Here is a 7,703-nt window from a genome sequence, read left to right on the forward strand (position 1 = left end):
CCTTTCATTTGAGCTAGGAGTGATTCCGAGGAGACTTGCCCATTCCTGGGAGGCTTATTGTGACTTCGGGGTCACACCACTTGAGGAGCTAGGGCCAAGACACCTATCATGATGCCTCCTCCTAAGAATGTGCCAGAATGGTATACACATGAGACAAAACTTGGCTCCCACCAGACCTAGGGAATGTCTAGCTGATCATAAGTCTTCATCCTGGGATTCACCCTCCAGCGGTGCCTTCTCTGACTGCTTTGAACTCTCGTGTTTTGTGGTCTAAACCAGACTCCAACCTATTTTTAGTGCCTGTTACTTATTGGCCTCACAACGACAGGAGTGACCTCACTCATGGGTGTCCCTCAAACTCCCAAAGCACATCTCTTGTCAAAAGCCAGACTAAGACCACAGCCATGGACCACACCTTAATTTCTGATTTGCTATTGCAAATATCTCACTAGTTTAGTAGATGGGCATATTACTTCAACTTTTTGTCTGACCCTTACTCTTTCAACATTATTATAGATTCCCTAGGTATTTATTATTATCCACCTAAAATAGTTTGGGATTTTCTTGTCTGCTGATTCCCACAAACGGGCCAAGCACTTTATAAATGCCTCTCTGTTTTCTCTGCACTGAGTTCCTCCTATTTCTGTAGTGAATCGTCGAGTTGAACAGACTTCCCCAAAGTTACCCTTCAGTTTGGCAATCATTAGTGTTCAGCATTTCCTAGTAACTACATGAATTTCAGTATGCATTTTTAAATGGTAAACTTACTCCTATCTTTATTATTTTTATATCCTTATTTCTTTGTCCTGACCCGTTTGTTTCATCATTTTTGAATTGTACGTATCCTGGCCAGTCCCCTCAGATCTTTTGTGGAATGAGCTGTCATGAATACATTTACATCATATGAATACATTTCTTCCAGTCCTGCTGGTTTCACTCCACACAAACTGCCGCATCTGATCTCTGCCGACCTCCAGCAAACCCCCAACCTACACATTTACTTGTCCTTGTCTTTGAGTCTAATAGTTATTTTTTTAATGTTATAAAAATATACAAAGAATTCCCGGCAAAGAGTTGAGCCTCTAGTCATTGGAACCCCAGTATTGACAGCTAGCACAGTGCCTGGTATATATCAAATAAATAATCGTTGAATGAGTGATCAGATTATTTTTACCAAGATCCACATAGGTATTACGAATAGCTATTATAAAGAGTGATTTTATCTTATAAGGGAGCCCCCTTTGAAATGAATGAAAATAAGGGTTTTTGATAGGTAGTAGGAGTTGGGTCTAGAGGAGAAATGATTGCTACCAAAACATTGCTTAGGGGAAACTGGGAACAGGCAGAAATAAATTCATCTCAAATTAGAGGCAGCCTATCAAAATTTAATAAGCATGCTTAATCAGCTTCTTCATTCAATATTTTAGTGAGGGCTTGCCATGTCCCACTGTAGATATTTGTTTACTTGTCTGCGTGCCCTGCTCATCTGTATGCAAACTGAACAGAACAAAATAGCTGCTCACCTTTGCTTCCCTACCACTTACAGATCACACGTCACGTTCCAGGTCCTCACTAGATGCACGTTAGAGAAAGGAGGGGAGGAAGGAGTTTCGTAGCTTGTTCTTTGAAATACGATGTAAGGTTTTACTTTTTTGTTGTATGTGGTTTGGATGGCAGCATGCTGAGATTTTAATTATCTGCACTTTAAAATATTGCAACCATGGTTATTATAAAAACACTTTTCATTGTCCTTGATGAAGGGAGGAGCTCCCATTCTAATATGGCTTATATTTGTAATTAATAAGAAAGAAAGCTTGAGTGGTCCCTATTTGAAACGGGAAGTACATTGATCCACTTTTGCTTAGGCGTCTTATGGAAATTCTAGATATAAAAACAGTTTATTTAATTACATTATGATGCAAAAATATATCATCTTGATGAGCACACTAAGCAAGGTGGGCTTTTCTGTCTGAAGTGCTTTATTTAATGCACCTATCTTTCATTGAATAGTCAGGAAAAATGAGTCGAGAATAGAACCTCAGTGCAGCAAGGTAAATAGATTTCACCTCCAGTGTTAACTGATAAATAAACAGTTACCACTATGTTGAAGACGTTGGCAAAGTCTCCCACCCATCCATTGATTGGACCCCACAATCACCCATCCTTCCTTCCACTCAACAAATTAAATACCTGCTATGTGCAAAGTACTATCCTAAACACAAATGATACACAGTTGAACAAGATGGACAAACAGAAAGAGTGCCATAATCAATCAGTGATGTCTACCAAGGGCTCAGGAAGGTCATGCTCCCTCTTCCCCACCCCATTTTTTAAGAGGCATTTTGAGTCTTTTAAGGTCTACTCAAGTTGGAGGAACCAGTTAAGTGTTATCTTCTTATGAGGGTAGACATTTATGTCATCTTGTGATACTGAGACTGGACAACAGCTAATGATAGATGTATCCAGTATCACAAAGAAGTAATGATGAGCTCACATGCAATTCTCCCATGACTCTCTTAGTTAATTCACAAGTTTAATTTTGACAAAATATAGTTGAAACCTGGGAGATGTTTCCGAACAAGATTGAAGAAAAAAAGAAAACACTGAATTATCTCCAGTATAGAGAAAATTCTTGAATGATTAGAGGTAATGATGTAAATGGACTATTGTTAGCCTTTTCCTTTTTTTTTTAAGATTTATTTATTTGAGAGAGAGAGAGAGCAGAGAAGGGCATGGGAGGGGCAGAAGGAGAGAGACAATCCACAAGTAGACTCCCCACTGAGCACAGAGCACCATGTGGGGCTCGATCCCATCACCCTGAGATCATGACCTGAGCCAAAATCAAGAGTCAGATCCTTAACTGACTGAGCCACCCAGGCGTCCCAATTGTTAGCCTGTTCTGCATTGCAGAAAACTCCTCATTCTCCACTTGGAATTGCAGCCATATTATTTAGAAATGAAAGATGAAGAAAGGATATTTTATTTAAGAAAACTTCATTAATGGGTGCCCAGGTGGCTCAGTTGGTTAAGCGTCCAAATCTTGATTTTGGCTCAGGTCATGATATCAGGGTCGTGAGATCGAGTTCCGCGTGAGGCTCCACACTGGGCGAGGAGCCTGCTTAAGATTCTCTCTCCTTCTCTCTCTGCCCTCCCCACACCCCCATGCTCTCTCTCTCTCTCTCTAAAAAAAAAAAAAAAGAAAAGAAAACTTCATCAACATTTATGACACATGACTTCTTTGGAGAAAAATAAGTATCAAACTGCCAAATGGATCAAGAGTTGTATATAAAAGGAATTGTTTTCAGTAGCTTCTAAACTGAATAAACTGACTGAAAAATTTTCATATCCAGGATATAATGATGTCTGATTTAGCCTTTTTATTGAGAATAATTACCTTCAAAAGATGAAAACCAAACATCAAAGCAATGGGAAAAAGATGGGCCAATCAATAAATAGACTTACGGCAACTGAATGCCATCTGGAAAAAATACAAATTCAAATCCAAACTTCACTCTTTATACCAAAATAAATTCTATATTGTTTAAAAACTTAAACATACGATACAAGAAGCACCAAAAAAGTGTGGGAAACTTTGTTCTGTTTTTGTTTTGTTTCTTAATAATGTCAGAGCTGAAAAGGCCTTTTTGTTCGTCACAAAACCTAAATTCTATAAAGGAAAACATAGATATATTTGACTACATAAACCTTTTAAAACACTTGAACAACAAAGTACCGTAAACAAAGTCAAAAGGCAAACGGTAAAATGGCGAAAGACTGCCCCACACGTGATAAACAAGGTCTAACTTCTCTATTATACAAAGTACCACCACACACCTGTAAGAGAAAGGTAAACCATTAGGAAAATATTCAGAAGACAGACAGGCAGAAGAAACCCAAATATCCTAATAAACATCTACAAAATAGAAAAAACAGAGGAGATGCTGTGTTTCACCTAGCAGATTGCTAGGCCACAGAAACACACCGGCTGGCCAGGAGAAGGAGATGTGGGTACTCAGGTCATTCACAGTGTAACTGGAGACAAGCTCCTCAGAGGGCAATTTGACAAGATCTGTTAATATCTTCAATGCATCCCTTTACTGATCCAGTGATTTTTTTCTAGGAATTTATCTTACAAATATTCTTAAACATATACAAACATGTGCTTGCCAGGATGCTGACTGCAGCATTGTTGATGAAAACAAAAAACTGGAAATGGGCCACTAGCCAACCATTTTTGGTATCTAATGGAGTACTATGCAGCAATTAAAAAGCAGGAAATCTGTATGTAAGCTGATACAGCAAAATATCCAAGGTACATTGTAGAGAGAGAAGGAAAAGGCAATAGAAAAGTATAAAGAGCTCCAATAATTTTCTTATGAAACTATGTATGGTATGGGTATGTGTATTTGCAGGAACATTCCTGGAAGAATATATGAGGTGGTGGTTATTTATGAAACATAGGACTGGGTGTGTGCATAGGAGACAGATTAATGTTTCATAAACCCCTTTTGGCCTGTTTTAATTTTTCATCATATCCATGTGCCATTTTCAGAATTGAATTAGATACATCTTTTGATCCTTTTCAGGAATATTTGACTATTTTCTGATGATAGACTTGAGCCACTCTTTATTTAATTTGGGGGGTCTGTATTTGGAAAATAATACACAGAGAACCTCAGGTAAGCCACTGCCTTGCTGAGGTGAGGGGTTCACCATCTGGCCAAGAATAGGAGTCAGGCTCCTTCATTTTCAAAACTGTCAGCTTCCCCACTGTCACATCTGGCATCCAGAATACATGGGGCCCTTCTCCTTAGAGCACAGAATCCCTGTGACCCAGGCTCTTCATGAGGATTGATGCTGCCTCGGCTGGAGAACCACAGGGAGGGTGCTGCCCATTATGTGTTTCTTAGGATAAATTTCCGGCAGAAATTAGTCCAGGAATTTCTTTTTACAACATGAGTTGTACAATGAAATTCTTGAATTCAGTTTCTTTACCAGAATGCTGCTTTCCCCGCCCCCCCCAACAGAATCTTAGAACCAAATTCAGAGCTCAGTACATAACTGGGTGCTTAATAACTATTTAAGGATCTGGTCTGGGACCAAGACATTTACTGTAAATCTTTCATGGGAGAAACCATGACAGCAAAGTAAACTGTAAAGAAATGATCAGGCTTGAAGTCGCTCTGATGAGAACCTTTTCTGTCCTCTAGGTGAGGGGTAGTTAAGGCATGCTTTCCTTCTAGGAAAAATAATTACCTCCTATGCAGTATTCTTGCCAAAGATATTTAATTTTAATCTAATTATGAGAAATAAATCACATAAATCCAGAAGTAGTACATACTAATCAGTTGCCTGCGAAATCTTCAACGTCATGAAAAACAATAAACAAAAAAGGGTTGCTCCAAATTAAAATAGTTTAGTGAGACACGACCAAATGTATTGCTCAAATATTGGATCTGGATTAGAAACAAAAAAGGCAAAAAAAAAAAGATATTTGGGGGACAATTGAGAAAATTGAATATGAACTCCTATTAAGTAAAGTTACTGTTAATTTTCTCAGGTGTGTGGATGTAATAGAATGGCCTTCTTACTAGGTAAGGGGCCTACCTACTAAAGTGTTTAGGACGGAAGCATTTTGGTGTTTGCAACTTATTTTAAAACGGCTCAGAAAAAATACACAGCCAGAAAGCTAAAGCAAATGTAGCAAACGGCAACAATTTGTAAATGGAGATGAAGGGTAGATGGGTGGAGAGCGTATATTTCTTTCAGCTCTTCTTTTAAGAAAGTTTGAAATTTTCAAATGAAAACATGGAGAGAAAAAAAAAAACTGATTTGACTCATAAAATCATACTGTTAATAAACAAATACAGCAAAAATAATATTATGGTAGTTATATAGTAATAAAATGAAAATTTTAGTAGTATTAAGTGGTATTAAATAGCGATCATAGTATTTAATTTTAGTGGTAGCAAATCGTAATAAAAATAAAATAAAAAAGAAGACGGAAGACTTTTTAGGTTAGACTCCTTCACTTTCTGCTGCCCCTCCGGCTTTGACAGGTACCCCGATTCCTCCGAGGGGAGGACATTCTCTTGGTAAGGTCCCTATGAGCGTTGTCCTTTCTTCCCAGTCCATTTGACCTCTTTTGACTAACAGCAGGCCAGCTCATGGGCACCACCTGCTCCCCTGCGCAGCCTCCATTCCCGTCAGCCTCCTTGACCTGCTTCCTTACACCTTCTCCGGGGGGGGGGGTGTTTCCGTCAGGGTCCCAGGTGGCTTGTTTTTCTCAACCTTTGCCCTGACCCCCCCTTTCTGTCTTGCTCCCAGGTGTCTCTGCTTTCAGACCTCACCCCACCCCTTAAGCCTTTGTCTAATTAAACTGAAGTGGTGCCACCTGGCAACGTCTTCCGTCCTGGGCCTCCTTGGGTGGGTGGTTTTTGTTTTTTTCTTTTTTTCCCCTCTGGGGCTGTCATGAATTTCTTGTCAGCATCATTGGCCTTTCCTGCCCTCCCTTCCCTTTTGCCGGGGCAGCGGCATCCCCAGGTGTCCTGTTCATAGCTGTGATGTAAATTGCTGTTGGCCTTTTCCAAAACCAGGAAGGCCCAGTTGAGAGTGCCCTACATCTCTCCAGGCACCGATTCCCAACATGGGTGCCCCGGGACATGTTCTCAATCATCAGCATCTGTTTTATCTAGAGAGGGCCTGTCTGGGTTTGTGTTCCCACTTGTCAGTAGCCCATGTGGCAAGAAAGGTGCCATTGCTTCTTCCTTCCTGGGGGCCCTCCCGCCCCTTCTCACCCTTGTTTGACCTTTTAACTTTCACACTTTGAAAGCTTTCCTATCATTCTCCTGGAATCCCCAAGGCCTTCCAAATAACGCCAAAAGCAAATAAATCCAAACAGTTGAGGCCAATTTAACGATTTTCGTACTGGGTCCACCCAAGCAAGGAAGCAAGTCATGGATAAATTCTTACCTGGATTTCCCAGATCTGAGCTGTGATCTGTCCAATGGGTTGGACTACTAGTAGAGTGACTATGGTATAAAAATCTACCAGGAAGAGAAATGAAAACTGGAAAATTGTGGGAACCAAGGGACAGTCAGGCTTCGGCCTAGAACACTGCTATCTACAACATAGATTTATCCTTAGTTAAATTCTTCAACAAATCAGCACTAGACACAAAGTACAGGTAGCCCGGTGGCATTGACACTGCCTTCTTCTCTTGACTCTTGGGTAGTCCTCCTCCAAGTTTCCAACATTTGAGAAACAGAGACTAATAAAGATAGTTGGAGGATCTGAAAAAGTGAGTACTGACCCTGACCGAGTCAGCGATGAGCTTTGTAATTTTGTTCAAGTTACCAAACTTGTTTGCGTCTGTTCCCCCTTTTTGTAAATCGAGAAAGTGGGGCAAAGGGCTGGTAGATTTGATGACCTGTACGGCCTCCTCCGGCCCTAAAGCCCCATGACCGTGAAATAGGGTGGTCTGGGGTTTTACCTTCTTCCCCGATAGTGTCTAGAAAATGCCTTTGTGTATTTCATAATTCTGATAGCTCCGTTTTGAGCAGCCAAACGTGATCAGACCCCAGGGTGAGGATGATATAAAACGAAGCGGGAGACAAGTGAAGACCGGAGCAGGGGCCAGGCAGGGCAGTGAATCAACACCGGGGTATCTTCCTCATTGATCTGAGTCCCAGAGGAGCCTCTCG

This window comes from Leptonychotes weddellii, chromosome 6, assembly GCF_054177405.1.
Source record: "Leptonychotes weddellii isolate Sample4059 chromosome 6, ASM5417740v2, whole genome shotgun sequence".
Taxonomy (NCBI): domain Eukaryota; kingdom Metazoa; phylum Chordata; class Mammalia; order Carnivora; family Phocidae; genus Leptonychotes; species Leptonychotes weddellii.